Genomic DNA, 15523 nt, shown 5'->3' with positions numbered 1-15523 from the left:
AATCCACTTGTTTTTCAAATCTTTCACTGCACGAAAATTCATTTGCTGATGCTGGGTGAAAGTGAAAGGTTTATGGAGGTTGGGTTGGTCAAAAGTAAGCAAGTTCCCTGGTGGTCTAGTGGCTAGGATTCAGCGCTTTCACCGCTGCGGCCCGGGTTCGATTCCTGGTCAGGGAATTCTCAGTTTGTCAAATCCACTCGTTTTTCAAATCTTTCACTGCACGAAAATTAAATTGCTGATGCTGAGTGAAAGTGAAAGGGTTATGGAGTTGGGGTTGTAAAACACAATCAAACTCCCTGGTGGTCTAGTGGCTAGGATTCGGCGCTCTCACCGCTGCTGCCCGGGTTCGATTCCCGGTCAGGGAATTCTCAGTTTGTCAAATGTCTCACTGGATGAAAATTAAATTGATGCTGAGTGAAAGTGAAAGGGTTATGGAGTTGGGGTTGGTCAACAATAAAAAGTTCCTTGGGGGTGTAGTGGCTAGGATTCGGCGCTCTCACCGCCGCGGCCCGGGTTCGATTCCCGGTCAGGGAATTCTCAGTTTGTCAAATCTCTCACTGGATCAAAATTAATTTGCTGATGCTGAGTGAAAGTGAAAGGGTTATGGAGTTGGGGTTGGTCAACGTAAGAAAGTTCCCTGTTGGTCTAGTGGCTAGGATTCAGCGTTTTCAGCGCTGCGGCCTGAGTTCGATTCCCGGTCAGGGAATTATTACTTTTTCAAATCCACTTGTTTTTCAAATCTCTCACTGCACGAAAATTAATTTGCTGATGCTGAGTGAAAGTGAAAGGGTTATGGATGTTGGGTTGGTCAAAATAAGCAAGTTCCCTGGTGGTCTAGTGGCTAGGATTCAGCGCTTTCACCGCTGCGGACCGGGTTTGATTCCCGGTCAGGGAGTTCTCAATTTGTCAAATCCACTCGTTTTTCAAATCTCTCACTGCACGAAAATTTTGCTGTTGCTGAGTAAAAGTGAAAGGATTATGGAATTGGGGTTGGTCAACACAATCAAACTCCCTGGTGGTCTAGTGGCGAGGATTCGGCGCGCTCACCGCCGCGGCCCGGGTTCGATTCCCTGTCAGGGAATTCTCAGTTTGTCAAATGTCTCACTGGATGAAAATTAAATTGCTGATGCTGAGTGAAAGTGAAAGGGTTATGGAGTTGGGGTTGGTCAACATTAAGAAGTTCCCTGGTGGTCTAGTGGATAGGATTCGGCGCTCTCACCGCCGTGGCCCGGGTTCGATTGCCGGTCAGGGAATTCTCAGTTTGTCAAATCTCTCACTGGATCAAAATTAATTTGCTGATGCTGAGTGAAAGTGAAAGGGTTATGGAGTTGGGGTTGGTCAACGTAAGAATGTTCCCTGTTGGTCTAGTGGCTAGGATTCAGCGTTTTCACCGCTGCGTCCCGGGTTCGATTCCCGGTCAGGGAATTATCAGTTTGTCAAATCTCTCACTGGATTAAAATTAAATTGCTGATGCTGAGTGAAAGTGAAAGGTTTATGGAGTTGGGGTTGGTCAACACAATCAAACTCCCTGGTGGTCTAGTGGCTAGGATTCGGCGCTCTCACCGCCGCGGCCCGGGTTCGATTCCCGGTGAGGGAATTCTCAGTTTGTCAAATCTCTCACTGGATCAAAATTAATTTGCTGATGCTGAGTGAAAGTGAAAGGGTTATGGAGTTGGTGTTGGTCAATGTAAGAAAATTCCCTGTTGGTCTAGTGGCTAGGTTTCAGCGTTTTCACCGCTGCGGCCTGGGTTCGATTCCCGGTCAGGGAATTATCACTTTTTCAAATCCACTTGTTTTTCAAATCTCTCACTGCACGAAAATTAATTTGCTGATGCTGAGTGAAAGTGAAAGGGTTATGGATGTTGGGTTGGTCAAAAGTAAGCAAGTTCCCTGGTGGTCTAGTGGCTAGGATTCAGCGCTTTCACCGCTGCGGCCCGGGTTCGATTCCTGGTCAGGGAATTCTCAGTTTGTCAAATCCACTCGTTTTTCAAATCTCTCACTGCATGAAAATTAATTTGCTGATGCTGAGTGAAAGGCAAAGGGTTATGGAGTTGGGGTTGGTCAACACAAAGAAATTCCCTGGTTGTCTAGTGGCTAGGATTCTGAGCTTTCACCGCAGCGGCCTGGGTTCGATTCCCGGTCAGGGAGTTCTCATTTTGTCAAATCCACTCGTTTTTCAAATCTCTCACTGCACGAAAATTTTGCTGTTGCTGTGTGAAAGTGAAAGGATTATGGAATTGGGGTTGGTCAACACAATCAAACTCCCTGGTGGTCTAGTGGCTAGGATTCGGCGCTCTCACCGCCGCGGCCCAGGTTCGATTCCCGGTCAGGGAATTCTCAGTTTGTCAAATCTCTCACTGGATGAAAATTAATTTACTGATGCTGAGTGAAAGTGAAAGGGTTATGGCGTTGGGGTTGGTCAACATAAGCAAGTTCCCTGGTGGTCTAGTGGCTCGTATTCGGCGCTCTCACCGCCGCGGCCCGGGTTCGATTCCCGGTCAGGGAATTCTCAGTTTGTCAAATCTCTCACTGGATCAAAATTAATTTGCTGATGCTGAGTGAAAGTGAAAGGGTTATGGAGTTGGGGTGGGTCAACATAAGCAAGTTCCCTGGTTGTCTAGTGGCTAGGATTCAGCGCTTTCACCGCTGCTGCCCGGGTTCGATTCCCGGTCAGGAAATTCTCAGTTTGTCAAATCCACTCGTTTTTCAAATCTCTCACTGGATGAAAATTAATTTGCTGATGCTGAGTGAAAGTGAAAGGGTTATGGAGTTGGGGTTGGTCAACACAATCAAACTCCCTGGTGGTCTAGTGGGTAGGATTCGGCGCTCTCACCGCTGCGGCCCGGGGTCGATTCCCGGTCAGGGAATTCTCAGTTTGTCAAATGTCTCACTGGATGAAAATTAAATTGCTGATGCTGAGTGAAAGTGAAAGTGAAAGTGAAAGGGTTATGGAGTTGGGGTGGGTCAACATTAAGTAGTTCCCTGGTGGTCTAGTGGCTAGGATTGGGTGCTCTCACCGCTGCGGCCTGGGTTCAATTCCCGGTCAGAGAATTCTCAGTTTGTCAAATCTCTCACTGGATGAAAATTAAATTGCTGATGCTGAGTGAAAGTGAAAGGGTTATGGAGTTGGGGTTGGTCAACATTAAAAAGTTACCTGGTGGTCTAGTGGCTAGGATTCGGCGCTCTCACCGACGCGGCCAGGGTTCGAATCCCGGTCAGGGAATTCTCAGTTTGTCAAATCTCTCACTGGATGAAAATCAATTTGCTGATGCTGAGTGAAAGTGAAAGGGTTATGGCGTTGGGGTTGGTCAACATAAGCAAGTTCCCTGGTGGTCTAGTGGATAGGATTCAGCGCTTTCACCGCTGCTGCCCGGTTTCGATTCCCGGTCAGGGAATTCTGAGTTTGTCAAATCCACTTGTTTTTCAAATCTTTCACTGCACGAAAATTCATTTGCTGATGCTGGGTGAAAGTGAAAGGTTTATGGAGGTTGGGTTGGTCAAAAGTAAGCAAGTTCCCTGGTGGTCTAGTGGCTAGGATTCAGCGCTTTCACCGCTGCGGCCCGGGTTCGATTCCTGGTCAGGGAATTCTCAGTTTGTCAAATCCACTCGTTTTTCAAATCTTTCACTGCACGAAAATTAAATTGCTGATGCTGAGTGAAAGTGAAAGGGTTATGGAGTTGGGGTTGTAAAACACAATCAAACTCCCTGGTGGTCTAGTGGCTAGGATTCGGCGCTCTCACCGCTGCTGCCCGGGTTCGATTCCCGGTCAGGGAATTCTCAGTTTGTCAAATGTCTCACTGGATGAAAATTAAATTGATGCTGAGTGAAAGTGAAAGGGTTATGGAGTTGGGGTTGGTCAACAATAAAAAGTTCCTTGGGGGTGTAGTGGCTAGGATTCGGCGCTCTCACCGCCGCGGCCCGGGTTCGATTCCCGGTCAGGGAATTCTCAGTTTGTCAAATCTCTCACTGGATCAAAATTAATTTGCTGATGCTGAGTGAAAGTGAAAGGGTTATGGAGTTGGGGTTGGTCAACGTAAGAAAGTTCCCTGTTGGTCTAGTGGCTAGGATTCAGCGTTTTCAGCGCTGCGGCCTGAGTTCGATTCCCGGTCAGGGAATTATTACTTTTTCAAATCCACTTGTTTTTCAAATCTCTCACTGCACGAAAATTAATTTGCTGATGCTGAGTGAAAGTGAAAGGGTTATGGATGTTGGGTTGGTCAAAATAAGCAAGTTCCCTGGTGGTCTAGTGGCTAGGATTCAGCGCTTTCACCGCTGCGGACCGGGTTTGATTCCCGGTCAGGGAGTTCTCAATTTGTCAAATCCACTCGTTTTTCAAATCTCTCACTGCACGAAAATTTTGCTGTTGCTGAGTAAAAGTGAAAGGATTATGGAATTGGGGTTGGTCAACACAATCAAACTCCCTGGTGGTCTAGTGGCGAGGATTCGGCGCGCTCACCGCCGCGGCCCGGGTTCGATTCCCTGTCAGGGAATTCTCAGTTTGTCAAATGTCTCACTGGATGAAAATTAAATTGCTGATGCTGAGTGAAAGTGAAAGGGTTATGGAGTTGGGGTTGGTCAACATTAAGAAGTTCCCTGGTGGTCTAGTGGATAGGATTCGGCGCTCTCACCGCCGTGGCCCGGGTTCGATTGCCGGTCAGGGAATTCTCAGTTTGTCAAATCTCTCACTGGATCAAAATTAATTTGCTGATGCTGAGTGAAAGTGAAAGGGTTATGGAGTTGGGGTTGGTCAACGTAAGAATGTTCCCTGTTGGTCTAGTGGCTAGGATTCAGCGTTTTCACCGCTGCGTCCCGGGTTCGATTCCCGGTCAGGGAATTATCAGTTTGTCAAATCTCTCACTGGATTAAAATTAAATTGCTGATGCTGAGTGAAAGTGAAAGGTTTATGGAGTTGGGGTTGGTCAACACAATCAAACTCCCTGGTGGTCTAGTGGCTAGGATTCGGCGCTCTCACCGCCGCGGCCCGGGTTCGATTCCCGGTGAGGGAATTCTCAGTTTGTCAAATCTCTCACTGGATCAAAATTAATTTGCTGATGCTGAGTGAAAGTGAAAGGGTTATGGAGTTGGTGTTGGTCAATGTAAGAAAATTCCCTGTTGGTCTAGTGGCTAGGTTTCAGCGTTTTCACCGCTGCGGCCTGGGTTCGATTCCCGGTCAGGGAATTATCACTTTTTCAAATCCACTTGTTTTTCAAATCTCTCACTGCACGAAAATTAATTTGCTGATGCTGAGTGAAAGTGAAAGGGTTATGGATGTTGGGTTGGTCAAAAGTAAGCAAGTTCCCTGGTGGTCTAGTGGCTAGGATTCAGCGCTTTCACCGCTGCGGCCCGGGTTCGATTCCTGGTCAGGGAATTCTCAGTTTGTCAAATCCACTCGTTTTTCAAATCTTTCACTGCACGAAAATTAAATTGCTGATGCTGAGTGAAAGTGAAAGGGTTATGGAGTTGGGGTTGTAAAACACAATCAAACTCCCTGGTGGTCTAGTGGCTAGGATTCGGCGCTCTCACCGCTGCTGCCCGGGTTCGATTCCCGGTCAGGGTATTCTCAGTTTGTCAAATGTCTCACTGGATGAAAATTAAATTGATGCTGAGTGAAAGTGAAAGGGTTATGGAGTTAGGGTTGGTCAACAATAAAAAGTTCCTTGGGGGTGTAGTGGCTAGGATTCGGCGCTCTCACCGCCGCGGCCCGGGTTCGATTCCCGGTCAGGGAATTCTCAGTTTGTCAAATCTCTCACTGGATCAAAATTAATTTGCTGATGCTGAGTGAAAGTGAAAGGGTTATGGAGTTGGGGTTGGTCAACGTAAGAAAGTTCCCTGTTGGTCTAGTGGCTAGGATTCAGCGTTTTCAGCGCTGCGGCCTGAGTTCGATTCCCGGTCAGGGAATTATTACTTTTTCAAATCCACTTGTTTTTCAAATCTCTCACTGCACGAAAATTAATTTGCTGATGCTGAGTGAAAGTGAAAGGGTTATGGATGTTGGGTTGGTCAAAATAAGCAAGTTCCCTGGTGGTCTAGTGGCTAGGATTCAGCGCTTTCACCGCTGCGGACCGGGTTTGATTCCCGGTCAGGGAGTTCTCAATTTGTCAAATCCACTCGTTTTTCAAATCTCTCACTGCACGAAAATTTTGCTGTTGCTGAGTAAAAGTGAAAGGATTATGGAATTGGGGTTGGTCAACACAATCAAACTCCCTGGTGGTCTAGTGGCGAGGATTCGGCGCGCTCACCGCCGCGGCCCGGGTTCGATTCCCTGTCAGGGAATTCTCAGTTTGTCAAATGTCTCACTGGATGAAAATTAAATTGCTGATGCTGAGTGAAAGTGAAAGGGTTATGGAGTTGGGGTTGGTCAACATTAAGAAGTTCCCTGGTGGTCTAGTGGATAGGATTCGGCGCTCTCACCGCCGTGGCCTGGGTTCGATTGCCGGTCAGGGAATTCTCAGTTTGTCAAATCTCTCACTGGATCAAAATTAATTTGCTGATGCTGAGTGAAAGTGAAAGGGTTATGGAGTTGGGGTTGGTCAACGTAAGAATGTTCCCTGTTGGTCTAGTGGCTAGGATTCAGCGTTTTCACCGCTGCGTCCCGGGTTCGATTCCCGGTCAGGGAATTATCAGTTTGTCAAATCTCTCACTGGATTAAAATTAAATTGCTGATGCTGAGTGAAAGTGAAAGGTTTATGGAGTTGGGGTTGGTCAACACAATCAAACTCCCTGGTGGTCTAGTGGCTAGGATTCGGCGCTCTCACCGCCGCGGCCCGGGTTCGATTCCCGGTGAGGGAATTCTCAGTTTGTCAAATCTCTCACTGGATCAAAATTAATTTGCTGATGCTGAGTGAAAGTGAAAGGGTTATGGAGTTGGTGTTGGTCAATGTAAGAAAATTCCCTGTTGGTCTAGTGGCTAGGTTTCAGCGTTTTCACCGCTGCGGCCTGGGTTCGATTCCCGGTCAGGGAATTATCACTTTTTCAAATCCACTTGTTTTTCAAATCTCTCACTGCACGAAAATTAATTTGCTGATGCTGAGTGAAAGTGAAAGGGTTATGGATGTTGGGTTGGTCAAAATCTGCAAGTTCCCTGGTGGTCTAGTGGCTAGGATTCAGCGCTTTCACCGCTGCGGACCGGGTTCGATTCCCGGTCAGGGAGTTCTCAATTTGTCAAATCCACTCGTTTTTCAAATCTCTCACTGCACGAAAATTTTGCCGTTGCTGAGTGAAAGTGAAAGGATTATGGAATTGGGGTTGGTCAACACAATCAAACTCCCTGGTGGTCTAGTGGCTAGGATTCGGCGCTCTCACCGCCGCGGCCTGGGTTCGATTCCCGGTCAGGGAATTCTCAGTTTGTCAAATCTCTCACTGGATGAAAATTAAATTGCTGATGCTGAGTGAAAGTGAAAGGGTTATGGAGTTGGGGTGGGTCAAAATTAAGAAGTTCCCTGGTGGTCTAGTGGCTAGGATTGGGTGCTCTCACCGCTGCGGCCCGGGTTCAATTCCCGGTCAGAGAATTCTCAGTTTGTCAAATCTCTCACTGGATGAAAATTAAATTGCTGATGCTGAGTGAAAGTGAAAGGGTTATGGAGTTGGGGTTGGTCAACATTAAAAAGTTACCTGGTGGTCTAGTGGCTAGGATTCGGCGCTCTCACCGACGCGGCCAGGGTTCGATTCCCGGGCAGGGAATTCTCAGTTTGTCAAATCTCTCACTGGATGAAAATTAATTTGCTGATGCTGAGTGAAAGTGAAAGGGTTATGGCGTTGGGGTTGGTCAACATAAGCAAGTTCCCTGGTGGTCTAGTGGATAGGATTCAGCGCTTTCACCGCTGCTGCCCGGGTTCGATTCCCGGTCAGGGAATTCTCAGTTTGTCAAATCCACTCGTTTTTCAAATCTCTCACTGGATGAAAATTTAATTGCTGATGCTGAGTGAAAGTGAAAGGGTTATGGAGTTGGGGTTGGAAAACACAATCAATCTCCCTGGTGGTCTAGTGGCTAGGATTCGGCGCTCTCACCGCTGCGGCCCGGGTTCGATTCCCGGTCAGGGAATTCTCAGTTTGTCAAATGTCTAACTGGATGAAAATTAAATTGATGCTGAGTGAAAGTGAAAGTGAAAGGGTTATGGAGTTGGGGTTGGTCAACAGTTAAAAGTTCCCTGGTGGTCTAGTGGCTAGGATTCGGCGCTCTCACCGCCGCGGCCCGGGTTCGATTCCCGGTCAGGGAATTCTCAGTTTGTCAAATCTCTCACTGGATCAAAATTAATTTGCTGATGCTGAGTGAAAGTGAAAGGGTTATGGAGTTGGGGTTGGTCAACGTAAGAAAGTTCCCTGTTGGTCTAGTGGCTAGGATTCAGCGTTTTCACCGCTGCGCCCTGGGTTCGATTCCCGGTCAGGGAATTATTACTTTTTCAAATCCACTTGTTTTTCAAATCTCTCACTGCACGAAAATTAATTTGCTGATGCTGAGTGAAAGCGAAAGGGTTATGGATGTTGGGTTGGTCAAAATAAGCAAGTTCCCTGGTGGTCTAGTGGCTAGGATTCAGCGCTTTCACCGCTGCGGACCGGGTTTGATTCCCGGTCAGGGAGTTCTCAATTTGTCAAATCCACTCGTTTTTCAAATCTCTCACTGCACGAAAATTTTGCTGTTGCTGAGTAAAAGTGAAAGGATTATGGAATTGGGGTTGGTCAACACAATCAAACTCCCTGGTGGTCTAGTGGCTAGGATTCGGCGCTCTCACCGCCGCGGCCCGCGTTCGATTCCCGGTCAGGGAATTCTCAGTTTGTCAAATGCACTCGTTTTTCAAATCTCTCACTGCACAAAAATTAATTTGCTGATGCTGAGTGAAAGTGAAAGGGTTATGGAGTTGGGGTTGGTCAAAATAAGCAAGTTCCCTGGTGGTCTAGTGGTTAGGATTCGGCGCTCTCACCGCCGCGGCCTGGGTTCGATTCCCGGTCAGGGAATTCTCAGTTTGTCAAATCTCTCACTGGATGAAAATTAATTTGCTGATGCTGAGTGAAAGTGAAAGGGTTATGGCGTTGGGGTTGGTCAACATAAGCAAGTTCCCTGGTGGTCTAGTGGCTAGGATTCAGCGCTTTCACCGCTGTGGCCCGGGTTCGATTCCCGGTCAGGGAATTCTCAGTTTGTCAAATCCACTCCTTTTTCAAATGTCTCACTGGATAAAAATTAAATTGCTGATGCTGAGTGAAAGTGAAAGGGTTATGGAGTTGGGGTTGGTCAACATTAAAAAGTTCCCTGGTGGTCTAGTGGCTCGGATTCGGCGCTCTCACCGCCGCGGCCGGGGTTCGATTCACGGTCAGGGAATTCTCAGTTTGTCAAATCTCTCACTGGATCAAAATTAATTTGCTGATGCTGAGTGAAAGTGAAAGATTTATGGAGGTTGGGTTGGTCAAAATAAGCAAGTTCCCTGGGTGGTCTAGTGGCTAGGATTCAGCGCTTTCACCGCTGCGGACCGGGTTCGATTCCCGTTCAGGGAGTTCTCAATATGTCAAATCCACTCGTTTTTCAAATCTCTCACTAAACGAAAATTTTGCTGTTGCTGAGTGAAAGTGAAAGGATTATGGAATTGGGGTTGGTCAACACAATCAAACTCCCTGGTGGTCTAGTGGCTAGGATTCGGCGCTCTCACCGCCGCGGCCCGGGTTCGATTCCCGGTCAGGGAATTCTCAGTTTGTCAAATGCACTCGTTTTTCAAATCTCTCACTGCACAAAAATTAATTTGCTGATGCTGAGTGAAAGTGAAAAGGGTTATGGAGTTGGGGTTGGTCAAAATAAGCAAGTTCCCTGGTGGTCTAGTGGCTAGGATTCGGCGCTCTCACCGCCGCGGCCTGGGTTCGATTCCCGGTCAGGGAATTCTCAGTTTGTCAAATCTCTCACTGGATGAAAATTAATTTGCTGATGCTGAGTGAAAGTGAAAGGGTTATGGCGTTGGGGTTGGTCAACATAAGCAAGTTCCCTGGTGGTCTAGTGGCTAGGATTCAGCGCTTTCACCGCTGTGGCCCGGGTTCGATTCCCGGTCAGGGAATTTTCAGTTTGTCAAATCCACTCGTTTTTCAAATGTCTCACTGGATAAAAATTAAATTGCTGATGCTGAGTGAAAGTGAAAGGGTTATGGCGTTGGGGTTGGTCAACATAAGCAAGTTCCCTGGTGGTCTAGTGGATAGGATTCAGCGCTTTCACCGCTGCTGCCCGGGTTCGATTCCCGGTCAGGGAATTCTCAGTTTGTCAAATCCACTTGTTTTTCAAATCTCTCACTGGATGAAAATTTAATTGCTGATGCTGAGTGAAAGTGAAAGGGTTATGGAGTTGGGGTTGGAAAACACAATCAATCTCCCTGGTGGTCTAGTGGCTAGGATTCGGCGCTCTCACCGCTGCGGCCCGGGTTCGATTCCCGGTCAGGGAATTCTCAGTTTGTCAAATGTCTAACTGGATGAAAATTAAATTGATGCTGAGTGAAAGTGAAAGTGAAAGTGAAAGTGAAAGTGAAAGTGAAAGGGTTATGGAGTTGGGGTTGGTCAACAGTAAAAAGTTCCCTGGTGGTCTAGTGGCTAGGATTCGGCGCTCTCACCGCCGCGGCCCGGGTTCGATTCCCGGTCAGGGAATTCTCAGTTTGTCAAATCTCTCACTGGATCAAAATTAATTTGCTGATGCTGAGTGAAAGTGAAAGGGTTATGGAGTTGGGGTTGGTCAACGTAATAAAGTTCCCTGTTGGTCTAGTGGCTAGGATTCAGCGTTTTCACCGCTGCGCCCTGGGTTCGATTCCCGGTCAGGGAATTATTACTTTTTCAAATCCACTTGTTTTTCAAATCTCTCACTGCACGAAAATTAATTTGCTGATGCTGAGTGAAAGCGAAAGGGTTATGGATGTTGGGTTGGTCAAAATAAGCAAGTTCCCTGGTGGTCTAGTGGCTAGGATTCAGCGCTTTCACCGCTGCGGACCGGGTTTGATTCCCGGTCAGGGAGTTCTCAATTTGTCAAATCCACTCGTTTTTCAAATCTCTCACTGCACGAAAATTTTGCTGTTGCTGAGTAAAAGTGAAAGGATTATGGAATTGGGGTTGGTCAACACAATCAAACTCCCTGGTGGTCTAGTGGCTAGGATTCGGCGCTCTCACCGCCGCGGCCCGGGTTCGATTCCCGGTCAGGGAATTCTCAGTTTGTCAAATGCACTCGTTTTTCAAATCTCTCACTGCACAAAAATTAATTTGCTGATGCTGAGTGAAAGTGAAAGGGTTATGGAGTTGGGGTTGGTCAAAATAAGCAAGTTCCCTGGTGGTCTAGTGGTTAGGATTCGGCGCTCTCACCGCCGCGGCCTGGGTTCGATTCCCGGTCAGGGAATTCTCAGTTTGTCAAATCTCTCACTGGATGAAAATTAATTTGCTGATGCTGAGTGAAAGTGAAAGGGTTATGGCGTTGGGGTTGGTCAAAATAAGCAAGTTCCCTGGTGGTCTAGTGGCTAGGATTCAGCGCTTTCACCGCTGTGGCCCGGGTTCGATTCCCGGTCAGGGAATTCTCAGTTTGTCAAATCCACTCCTTTTTCAAATGTCTCACTGGATAAAAATTAAATTGCTGATGCTGAGTGAAAGTGAAAGGGTTATGGAGTTGGGGTTGGTCAACATTAAAAAGTTCCCTGGTGGTCTAGTGGCTCGGATTCGGCGCTCTCACCGCCGCGGCCGGGGTTCGATTCCCGGTCAGGGAATTCTCAGTTTGTCAAATCTCTCACTGGATCAAAATTAATTTGCTGATGCTGAGTGAAAGTGAAAGATTTATGGAGGTTGGGTTGGTCAAAATAAGCAAGTTCCCTGGTGGTCTAGTGGCTAGGATTCAGCGCTTTCACCGCTGCGGACCGGGTTCGATTCCCGTTCAGGGAGTTCTCAATTTGTCAAATCCACTCGTTTTTCAAATCTCTCACTAAACGAAAATTTTGCTGTTGCTGAGTGAAAGTGAAAGGATTATGGAATTGGGGTTGGTCAACACAATCAAACTCCCTGGTGGTCTAGTGGCTAGGATTCGGCGCTCTCACCGCCGCGGCCCGGGTTCGATTCCCGGTCAGGGAATTCGCAGTTTGTCAAATGCACTCGTTTTTCAAATCTCTCACTGCACAAAAATTAATTTGCTGATGCTGAGTGAAAGTGAAAGGGTTATGGCGTTGGGGTTGGTCAACATAAGCAAGTTCCCTGGTGGTCTAGTGGCTAGGATTCAGCGCTTTCACCGCTGTGGCCCGGGTTCGATTCCCGGTCAGGGAAATTTCAGTTTGTCAAATCCACTCGTTTTTCAAATGTCTCACTGGATAAAAATTAAATTGCTGATGCTGAGTGAAAGTGAAAGGGTTATGGAGTTGGGGTTGGTCAACATTAAAAAGTTCCCTGGTGGTCTAGTGGCTTGGATTCGGCGCTCTCACCGCCGCGGCCCGGGTTCGATTCCCGGTCAGGGAATTCTTAGTTTGTCAAATCTCTCACTGGATCAAAATTATTTTGCTGATGCTGAGTGAAAGTGAAAGATTTATGGAGGTTGGGTTGGTCAAAATAAGCAAGTTCCCTGGTGGTCTAGTGGCTAGGATTCAGAGCTTTCACCGCTGCGGACCGGGTTCGATTCCCGGTCAGGGAGTTCTCAATTTGTCAAATCCACTCGTTTTTCAAATCTCTCACTGCAAGAAAATTTTGCCGTTGCTGAGTGAAAGTGAAAGGATTATGGAATTGGGGTTGGTCAACACAATCAAACTCCCTGGTGGTCTAGTGGCTAGGATTCGGCGCTCTCACCGCCGCGGCCCGGGTTCGATTCCCGGTCAGGGAATTCTCAGTTTGTCAAATCTCTCACTGGATGAAAATTAATTTACTGATGCTGAGTGAAAGTGAAAGGGTTATGGCGTTGGGGTTGGTCAACATAAGCAAGTTCCCTGGTGGTCTAGTGGCTAGGATTCAGCGCTTTCACCGCTGTGGCCCGGGTTCGATTCCCGGTCAGGGTATTCTCAGTTTGTCAAATCCACTCGTTTTTCAAATCTCTCACTGGATGAAAATTAACTTGCTGATGCTGAGTGAAAGTGAAAGGGTTATGGAGTTGGGGTTGGTCAACATAATAGAGTTCCCTGTTGGTCTAGTGGCTCGGATTCAGCGCTTTCACCGCTGAGGCCCGGGTTCGATTCCCGGTCAGGGATTTATTAGTTTGTCAAATGCACTCGTTTTTCAAATCTCTCACTGCACGAAAATTAATTTGCTGATGCTGAGTGAAAGTGAAAGATTTATGGAGGTTGGGTTGGTCAAAAAAAGCAAGTTCCCTGGTGGTCTAGTGGCTCGGATTCGGCGCTCTCACCGCCGCGGCCCGGGTTCGATTCCCGGTCAGGGAATTCTCAGTTTGTCAAATCTCTCACTGGATCAAAATTAATTTGCTGATGCTGAGTGAAAGTGAAAGATTTATGGAGGTGGGGTTGGTCAAAATATGCAAGTTCCCTGGTGGTCTAGTGGTTAGGATTCAGCGCTTTCACCGCTGCGGACCGAGTTCGATTCCCGGTCAGGGAGTTCTCAATTTGTCAAATCCACTCGTTTTTCAAATCTCTCACTGCACGAAAATTTTGCTGTTGCTGAGTGAAAGTGAAAGGATTATGGAATTGGGGTTGGTCAATACAATCAAACTCCCTGGTGGTCTAGTGGCTAGGATTCGGCGCTCTCACCGCCGAGGCCCGGGTTCGATTCCCGGTCAGGGAATTCTCAGTTTGTCAAATCCACTCGTTTTTCAAATCTCTCACTGCACGAAAATTTTGCTGTTGCTGAGTGAAAGTGAAAGGGTTATGGAGTTGGGGTTGGTCAAAATAAGCAAGTTCCCTGGTGGTCTAGTGGCTGGGATTCGGCGCTCTCACCGCCGCGGCCTGGGTTCGATTCCTGGTCAGGGAATTCTCAGTTTGTCAAATCTCTCACTGGATGAAAATTAATTTGCTGATGCTGAGTGAAAGTGAAAGGGTTATGGCGTTGGGGTTGGTCAACATAAGCAAGTTCCCTGGTGGTCTAGTGGCTAGGATTCAGCGCTTTCACCGCTGTGGCCCGGGTTCGATTCCCGGTCAGGGAATTCTCAGTTTGTCAAATCCACTCCTTTTTCAAATGTCTCACTGGATAAAAATTAAATTGGATGCTGAGTGAAAGTGAAAGGGTTATGGAGTTGGGGTTGGTCAACATTAAAAAGTTCCCTGGTGGTCTAGTGGCTCGGATTCGGCGCTCTCACCGCCGCGGCCCGGGTTCGCTTCCCGGTCAGGGAATTCTCAGTTTGTCAAATCTCTCACTGGATCAAAATTAATTTGCTGATGCTGAGTGAAAGTGAAAGATTTATGGAGGTTGGGTTGGTCAAAATAAGCAAGTTCCCTGGTGGTCTAGTGGCTAGGATTCAGCGCTTTCACCGCTGCGGCCTGGGTTCGATTCCCGGTCAGGGAATTATTACTTTTTAAAATCCACTTGTTTTTCAAATCTCTCACTGCACGAAAATTTTGCTGTTGCTGAGTGAAAGTGAAAGGATTATGGAATTGGGGTTGGTCAACACAATCAAACTCACTGGTGGTCTAGTGGCTAGGATTCGGCGCTCTCACCGCCGTGGCCCGGGTTCGATTCCCGGTCAGGGAGTTCTCAATTTGTCAAATCCACTCGTTTTTCAAATCTCTCACTGCACGAAAATTTTGCTGTTGCTGAGTGAAAGTGAAAGGGTTATGGAGTTGGGGTTGGTCAAAATAAGCAAGTTCCCTGGTGGTCTAGTGGCTGGGATTCGGCGCTCTCACCGCCGCGGCCTGGGTTCGATTCCTGGTCAGGGAATTCTCAGTTTGTCAAATCTCTCACTGGATGAAAATTAATTTGCTGATGCTGAGTGAAAGTGAAAGGGTTATGGCGTTGGGGTTGGTCAACATATGCAAGTTCCCTGGTGGTCTAGTGGCTAGGATTCAGCGCTTTCACCGCTGTGGCCCGGGTTCGATTCCCGGTCAGGGAATTCTCAGTTTGTCAAATCCACTCCTTTTTCAAATGTCTCACTGGATAAAAATTAAATTGCTGATGCTGAGTGAAAGTGAAAGGGTTATGGAGTTGGGGTTGGTCAACATTAAAAAGTTCCCTGGTGGTCTAGTGGCTCGGATTCGGCGCTTTCACCGCTGCGGCCCGGGTTCGATTCCCGGTCAGGGAGTTCTCAATTTGTCAAATCCACTCGTTTTTCAAATCTCTCACTGCACGAAAATTTTGCTGTTGCTGAGTGAAAGTGAAAGGATTATGGAATTGGGGTTGGTCTATACAATCAAACTCACTGGTGGTCTAGTGGCTAGGATTCGGCGCTCTCACCGCCGCGGCCTGGGTTCGATTCCCGGTCAGGGAATTCTCAGTTTGTCAAATCTCTCACTGGATCAAAATTAATTTGCTGATGCTGAGTGAAAGTGAAAGGGTTATAGAGTTGGGGTTGGTCAACGTAAGAAAGTTCCCTGTTGGTCTAGTGGCTAGGATTCAGCGTTTTCACCGCTGCGGCCTGGGTTCGATTCCCGGTCAGGGAATTATT

The 15523-nt window shown here is 47.5% G+C and overlaps 1 protein-coding gene and 51 non-coding genes across 52 annotated transcripts in view; 51 read left to right on the top strand and 1 right to left on the bottom strand.

The window, feature by feature from the left end:
- The window catches only part of LOC144023548 (protein kinase C delta type-like), a 114941-nt gene that overhangs the window by 15843 nt on the left and 83575 nt on the right, over positions 1-15523 (bottom strand). The gene's annotated exons all lie outside the window — the stretch shown is intronic.
- Positions 105-176, top strand: trnae-uuc (transfer RNA glutamic acid (anticodon UUC)). Its single transcript has one exon. It is a non-coding gene; the product is annotated as a tRNA-Glu (tRNA).
- On the top strand, positions 294-365 carry trnae-cuc (transfer RNA glutamic acid (anticodon CUC)). The gene has a single exon. It is a non-coding gene; the product is annotated as a tRNA-Glu (tRNA).
- Positions 1182-1253, top strand: trnae-cuc (transfer RNA glutamic acid (anticodon CUC)). The gene has a single exon. It is a non-coding gene; the product is annotated as a tRNA-Glu (tRNA).
- trnae-uuc (transfer RNA glutamic acid (anticodon UUC)) lies at positions 1354-1425 on the top strand. Its single transcript has one exon. It is a non-coding gene; the product is annotated as a tRNA-Glu (tRNA).
- trnae-cuc (transfer RNA glutamic acid (anticodon CUC)) lies at positions 1526-1597 on the top strand. The gene has a single exon. It is a non-coding gene; the product is annotated as a tRNA-Glu (tRNA).
- Positions 1888-1959, top strand: trnae-uuc (transfer RNA glutamic acid (anticodon UUC)). Its single transcript has one exon. It is a non-coding gene; the product is annotated as a tRNA-Glu (tRNA).
- trnae-cuc (transfer RNA glutamic acid (anticodon CUC)) lies at positions 2263-2334 on the top strand. The gene has a single exon. It is a non-coding gene; the product is annotated as a tRNA-Glu (tRNA).
- Positions 2796-2867, top strand: trnae-cuc (transfer RNA glutamic acid (anticodon CUC)). The gene has a single exon. It is a non-coding gene; the product is annotated as a tRNA-Glu (tRNA).
- Positions 3324-3395, top strand: trnae-uuc (transfer RNA glutamic acid (anticodon UUC)). Its single transcript has one exon. It is a non-coding gene; the product is annotated as a tRNA-Glu (tRNA).
- trnae-uuc (transfer RNA glutamic acid (anticodon UUC)) lies at positions 3514-3585 on the top strand. Its single transcript has one exon. It is a non-coding gene; the product is annotated as a tRNA-Glu (tRNA).
- Positions 3703-3774, top strand: trnae-cuc (transfer RNA glutamic acid (anticodon CUC)). Its single transcript has one exon. It is a non-coding gene; the product is annotated as a tRNA-Glu (tRNA).
- trnae-cuc (transfer RNA glutamic acid (anticodon CUC)) lies at positions 4591-4662 on the top strand. The gene has a single exon. It is a non-coding gene; the product is annotated as a tRNA-Glu (tRNA).
- On the top strand, positions 4763-4834 carry trnae-uuc (transfer RNA glutamic acid (anticodon UUC)). Its single transcript has one exon. It is a non-coding gene; the product is annotated as a tRNA-Glu (tRNA).
- Positions 4935-5006, top strand: trnae-cuc (transfer RNA glutamic acid (anticodon CUC)). Its single transcript has one exon. It is a non-coding gene; the product is annotated as a tRNA-Glu (tRNA).
- Positions 5297-5368, top strand: trnae-uuc (transfer RNA glutamic acid (anticodon UUC)). The gene has a single exon. It is a non-coding gene; the product is annotated as a tRNA-Glu (tRNA).
- Positions 6374-6445, top strand: trnae-cuc (transfer RNA glutamic acid (anticodon CUC)). Its single transcript has one exon. It is a non-coding gene; the product is annotated as a tRNA-Glu (tRNA).
- Positions 6546-6617, top strand: trnae-uuc (transfer RNA glutamic acid (anticodon UUC)). Its single transcript has one exon. It is a non-coding gene; the product is annotated as a tRNA-Glu (tRNA).
- trnae-cuc (transfer RNA glutamic acid (anticodon CUC)) lies at positions 6718-6789 on the top strand. Its single transcript has one exon. It is a non-coding gene; the product is annotated as a tRNA-Glu (tRNA).
- On the top strand, positions 7079-7150 carry trnae-uuc (transfer RNA glutamic acid (anticodon UUC)). Its single transcript has one exon. It is a non-coding gene; the product is annotated as a tRNA-Glu (tRNA).
- trnae-cuc (transfer RNA glutamic acid (anticodon CUC)) lies at positions 7265-7336 on the top strand. Its single transcript has one exon. It is a non-coding gene; the product is annotated as a tRNA-Glu (tRNA).
- trnae-uuc (transfer RNA glutamic acid (anticodon UUC)) lies at positions 7781-7852 on the top strand. The gene has a single exon. It is a non-coding gene; the product is annotated as a tRNA-Glu (tRNA).
- On the top strand, positions 7970-8041 carry trnae-cuc (transfer RNA glutamic acid (anticodon CUC)). Its single transcript has one exon. It is a non-coding gene; the product is annotated as a tRNA-Glu (tRNA).
- trnae-cuc (transfer RNA glutamic acid (anticodon CUC)) lies at positions 8145-8216 on the top strand. The gene has a single exon. It is a non-coding gene; the product is annotated as a tRNA-Glu (tRNA).
- trnae-cuc (transfer RNA glutamic acid (anticodon CUC)) lies at positions 8692-8763 on the top strand. Its single transcript has one exon. It is a non-coding gene; the product is annotated as a tRNA-Glu (tRNA).
- trnae-cuc (transfer RNA glutamic acid (anticodon CUC)) lies at positions 8881-8952 on the top strand. Its single transcript has one exon. It is a non-coding gene; the product is annotated as a tRNA-Glu (tRNA).
- Positions 9053-9124, top strand: trnae-uuc (transfer RNA glutamic acid (anticodon UUC)). The gene has a single exon. It is a non-coding gene; the product is annotated as a tRNA-Glu (tRNA).
- trnae-cuc (transfer RNA glutamic acid (anticodon CUC)) lies at positions 9601-9672 on the top strand. Its single transcript has one exon. It is a non-coding gene; the product is annotated as a tRNA-Glu (tRNA).
- On the top strand, positions 9791-9862 carry trnae-cuc (transfer RNA glutamic acid (anticodon CUC)). The gene has a single exon. It is a non-coding gene; the product is annotated as a tRNA-Glu (tRNA).
- trnae-uuc (transfer RNA glutamic acid (anticodon UUC)) lies at positions 9963-10034 on the top strand. The gene has a single exon. It is a non-coding gene; the product is annotated as a tRNA-Glu (tRNA).
- Positions 10152-10223, top strand: trnae-uuc (transfer RNA glutamic acid (anticodon UUC)). Its single transcript has one exon. It is a non-coding gene; the product is annotated as a tRNA-Glu (tRNA).
- On the top strand, positions 10341-10412 carry trnae-cuc (transfer RNA glutamic acid (anticodon CUC)). The gene has a single exon. It is a non-coding gene; the product is annotated as a tRNA-Glu (tRNA).
- trnae-cuc (transfer RNA glutamic acid (anticodon CUC)) lies at positions 10540-10611 on the top strand. The gene has a single exon. It is a non-coding gene; the product is annotated as a tRNA-Glu (tRNA).
- On the top strand, positions 11087-11158 carry trnae-cuc (transfer RNA glutamic acid (anticodon CUC)). The gene has a single exon. It is a non-coding gene; the product is annotated as a tRNA-Glu (tRNA).
- trnae-cuc (transfer RNA glutamic acid (anticodon CUC)) lies at positions 11276-11347 on the top strand. Its single transcript has one exon. It is a non-coding gene; the product is annotated as a tRNA-Glu (tRNA).
- On the top strand, positions 11448-11519 carry trnae-uuc (transfer RNA glutamic acid (anticodon UUC)). Its single transcript has one exon. It is a non-coding gene; the product is annotated as a tRNA-Glu (tRNA).
- Positions 11995-12066, top strand: trnae-cuc (transfer RNA glutamic acid (anticodon CUC)). Its single transcript has one exon. It is a non-coding gene; the product is annotated as a tRNA-Glu (tRNA).
- On the top strand, positions 12184-12255 carry trnae-uuc (transfer RNA glutamic acid (anticodon UUC)). Its single transcript has one exon. It is a non-coding gene; the product is annotated as a tRNA-Glu (tRNA).
- Positions 12373-12444, top strand: trnae-cuc (transfer RNA glutamic acid (anticodon CUC)). The gene has a single exon. It is a non-coding gene; the product is annotated as a tRNA-Glu (tRNA).
- On the top strand, positions 12731-12802 carry trnae-cuc (transfer RNA glutamic acid (anticodon CUC)). Its single transcript has one exon. It is a non-coding gene; the product is annotated as a tRNA-Glu (tRNA).
- Positions 12903-12974, top strand: trnae-uuc (transfer RNA glutamic acid (anticodon UUC)). The gene has a single exon. It is a non-coding gene; the product is annotated as a tRNA-Glu (tRNA).
- On the top strand, positions 13092-13163 carry trnae-uuc (transfer RNA glutamic acid (anticodon UUC)). Its single transcript has one exon. It is a non-coding gene; the product is annotated as a tRNA-Glu (tRNA).
- On the top strand, positions 13281-13352 carry trnae-cuc (transfer RNA glutamic acid (anticodon CUC)). The gene has a single exon. It is a non-coding gene; the product is annotated as a tRNA-Glu (tRNA).
- Positions 13453-13524, top strand: trnae-uuc (transfer RNA glutamic acid (anticodon UUC)). Its single transcript has one exon. It is a non-coding gene; the product is annotated as a tRNA-Glu (tRNA).
- Positions 13639-13710, top strand: trnae-cuc (transfer RNA glutamic acid (anticodon CUC)). The gene has a single exon. It is a non-coding gene; the product is annotated as a tRNA-Glu (tRNA).
- Positions 13997-14068, top strand: trnae-uuc (transfer RNA glutamic acid (anticodon UUC)). The gene has a single exon. It is a non-coding gene; the product is annotated as a tRNA-Glu (tRNA).
- Positions 14356-14427, top strand: trnae-uuc (transfer RNA glutamic acid (anticodon UUC)). Its single transcript has one exon. It is a non-coding gene; the product is annotated as a tRNA-Glu (tRNA).
- Positions 14542-14613, top strand: trnae-cuc (transfer RNA glutamic acid (anticodon CUC)). The gene has a single exon. It is a non-coding gene; the product is annotated as a tRNA-Glu (tRNA).
- trnae-uuc (transfer RNA glutamic acid (anticodon UUC)) lies at positions 14900-14971 on the top strand. Its single transcript has one exon. It is a non-coding gene; the product is annotated as a tRNA-Glu (tRNA).
- On the top strand, positions 15089-15160 carry trnae-uuc (transfer RNA glutamic acid (anticodon UUC)). Its single transcript has one exon. It is a non-coding gene; the product is annotated as a tRNA-Glu (tRNA).
- Positions 15275-15346, top strand: trnae-cuc (transfer RNA glutamic acid (anticodon CUC)). Its single transcript has one exon. It is a non-coding gene; the product is annotated as a tRNA-Glu (tRNA).
- Positions 15447-15518, top strand: trnae-uuc (transfer RNA glutamic acid (anticodon UUC)). The gene has a single exon. It is a non-coding gene; the product is annotated as a tRNA-Glu (tRNA).

Source organism: Festucalex cinctus, chromosome 8, assembly GCF_051991245.1.
Source record: "Festucalex cinctus isolate MCC-2025b chromosome 8, RoL_Fcin_1.0, whole genome shotgun sequence".
Taxonomy (NCBI): domain Eukaryota; kingdom Metazoa; phylum Chordata; class Actinopteri; order Syngnathiformes; family Syngnathidae; genus Festucalex; species Festucalex cinctus.
This window is presented reverse-complemented; position numbering and strand designations above follow the sequence as displayed.